A 3282-nucleotide genomic window follows, 5' to 3' on the forward strand; every position below is an offset into this window, starting at 1 on the left:
CATTTATGTCATCGGACCAGGAGAAACTTAATTCACTCTGCCCTGTTAGGGCATTAGACGCTTATGTCCACAGAGCTGCCCTGTGGAGGAAATCAGAACAACTTTTTGTATGTTTCGGGCCACCCAGGAAAGGGTGTCCGGCGTCTAAACAGAGAATGAGCAAGTGGGTGGTTGAGGCTATCTCACTTGCTTATGAGTCGGCTGGCCAGCCTTCACCTTTGGTTGTCCGAGCTCACTCTACCAGGAGTATGGCTGCTTCTAAAGCTCTTTTGTCGGGGGTTTCCCTGAGTGATGTTTGTGATGCGGCTGGATGGTCTTCACCGCATACTTTTATTAAGTTCTATGACCTAGACTTAAGCTCTACCCCTGGGGCACAGGTGCTCTCGTCCTCTGTGCGCTAGTCTCACATGACGGTCATTTGGTCCTATGGCGACGTGGGTATTCGCGTTCCCGCAGCGTTTGACGCAGCTCGAAGTTCCCTTGAAAGGGAACGTCTCGGTTACGTATGTAACCCTAGTTCCCTGATAGGGAACGAGACGCTGCGTCGCTCCGCCATACTCCCGGCACTCCCGTTAGCGCTTCCTTCAAGCCTATCAGAAGCTAATGCGCTTGTGTTTTTGGGGTGCTTTATAGTTTCCTGGTCGATGACGTCACCCGCCTATGACGTTTCATCTCTCCATTGGGCTGATTCCATACGTGCTTCATGACGCACAACGCAGGGGCGTTCCCGCAGCGTTTGACGCAGCGTCTCGATCCAGGCCGTTTCCAGATCTGACGAAGGATTTTCGCCTGGACCTGATGACAATGCAGTGCTGAAGTGCCAACTAGCCTCTCCCTATGGAGGATCCCTATACAACTCTACAGATAAAGCGTTGTGGAATTTTTCGGTTCGCGTACCTACCCAAAGTGATGAGATAAAATAAAAATTCTGCATCAAAATTTATAGACAAGTAGTTTGTTTAGGCATGGTTTGTAAGGAATTACAAACCTGCGCACTTATATTCAAACGCACATAACTATAGAATCAATTCTTAATGCGCATGTGAACGCCATCAGCGTCTATCACAGGTTCACTTTTTTAGAGAGAACGGTGTCGTCTTAGCGGCCCCTAATTTAATAACAAATGATCATTTAGACGGAAGTGAATCAATCAAAACTAACTTTAGCTGGAAAAAACATTTTTCAAGAGCCACTATAAAACCAAACCAATCTCTGTTACCTTAAATTATATGTTTATCTCTGTAAAGCTGCTTTGAAACAATCTACATTGTTAAAAGCGCTATATAAATGAGGATGACTTGACTTGACAAATATCCCAAAATCTCAAAATTGACCAGTGAAAAAAAAAACGATGTTTTTGCCTGCCGTGTCTCGCCTTAAGAGATAATAATGTATATTCATTGTACACTTATTACACTGATTTAAAAAAAAAATTGAATATTGAATTGAGATTGTTTTAAATCTTACCCGTTAAATCCATTTTGTACAAATGGACACAAAACTCATCCAGACAAGTTGAGCACAACAATATTATCAAACTCTGTAAACAATAAATCAACTCTGATTTCATTTTCAAAACAATCAAAAATGGTGACGCAAGACGACTAGTTGTATTTGAATGAAATGAGAGAGTGCATCCGTTGTGATGCATGGATGTGCGCTGTGTTATAATGTGTTGCTATTGACGTCTGTCATTATAAGGAAGGAAATGTCACAGAATCTTGTTTTAAAAAGTGCATAGAGCTGCTTGTTTTATTTGTTGTTTGTTTATTTTCAAATATAAACCTTGTTGAAATGTTTTCAGTGTGAGCATCAGTTCTTTTTGAAAACTTGAATCTCGTTTAAACAAAACCGTCATAATATGAATAATCACGATAATTTTGGTCACTATAATCGTGATATGAAATTTTCATACTGTCCCATCCCTAGTCTCTGTACATGAACATGGTAAAATAAAAAATCAAACACCATGGAAATGACAGGTATGTACTATGTAAATCTCTCCGCATTCTTCGTTCTGGTTCTCTCACAGTCCTACCTGATAGTGTCACAGTGTCTGGTTTGTGTTCCCTGGGTTGTCACTAGAGGTCCTCGTTCTCACGGTGTCTTTCACGTTTGACTTCATTTCCCAGCATTCTGTTTGTCACTCATCAGTTCATTGCACTCAGCTGTTTCCCATCACCTTGTTAGTTCTGTGTGTATATATACCCTGTCTGTTTTAGAGTTTGTCACAGAGTCGTTGTTTTATGTCCTCACACTTCTGTGCCCTGCCTTTGCCTGAGGCTTGTTTATGTTTTATGTTTTGGACTGTCTTATTGGATTTTGAACCTTGCCTGGACTGGATTGTGAGTATGGATTACCCTAATAAACATACTGCAACTGGATCTTTCTTTTCCTGTGTGTGTTCGTGACAGAACGACTCCATCATGCAAGGATCCATCAGTACGGGGTTTCCAAATCCATCCCCGTACCACCAAGGAAGAGAGGAGGGGACGACTCAGTAATTTAATATTCAGTTCAGTAATATTAATATTCAGTAATATTCAGTAATTTAATATTCAAATTCAGTGACAGAACGACTCCATCATGCAAGGATCCATCAGTACGGGGTTTCCAAATCCATCCCCCTACCACCAAGGAAGAGAGGAGGGGACGACTCAGTAATTTAATGGCTTTACGCCAACAGGGACAGTCGGTGGGTGGACTAGCTCAATTCTTTTGGACTCTCTCAAGAGGTATGGGTTACAATGAGGCGGCACTAAAAGACCTTTTTAATAATTGCCTTGATAACCCATTACCTCGATGTGAGATGATGGGGCTGGAGACTCTGGACTTCTGGGGGTTCACAAATTATCTGCAGAGACGTAGCCGGAGGATTACGTCAGACCGGTTTGTTTTTTCTGACAGGATGACTGAGTCCACATCGGCGTTTCCTGACTGGAAGGCGGACACTGCACCTGTGTCTCCGGAGAGGAGGGCCACCGTCGAGCCAGTGTCTCCGTCGGCCGCAAAGCGAGACCCTCCGCGGGGCGCACCATCAGCCAGCACGGCTGCCTCCTTTGGACACGTCCGAGGGTGGAGTGGACTGGTGTCTAAGCTGGCCGATCAGCCGCTGTCATCTGTCCGAACAGCCGATAGCCTGGGAATTTCACGGGTGTCAGCGGGTATCATTTCCCCAGGCCGCCAGGCCAGAGTCTCGTTCCGCCGGACTATCGCCCTGGAGGTCGTGCTCGAACAGCCCGCTGTCGTCTCGGAGGTCGTCCCCGAACAGCCCGCTGTCGT

Source organism: Siphateles boraxobius, unplaced genomic scaffold (assembly GCF_051911475.1).
Source record: "Siphateles boraxobius isolate OS27281-9 unplaced genomic scaffold, OSU_SipBor_1 8, whole genome shotgun sequence".
In the NCBI taxonomy this organism is placed as follows: Eukaryota; Metazoa; Chordata; class Actinopteri; order Cypriniformes; family Leuciscidae; genus Siphateles; species Siphateles boraxobius.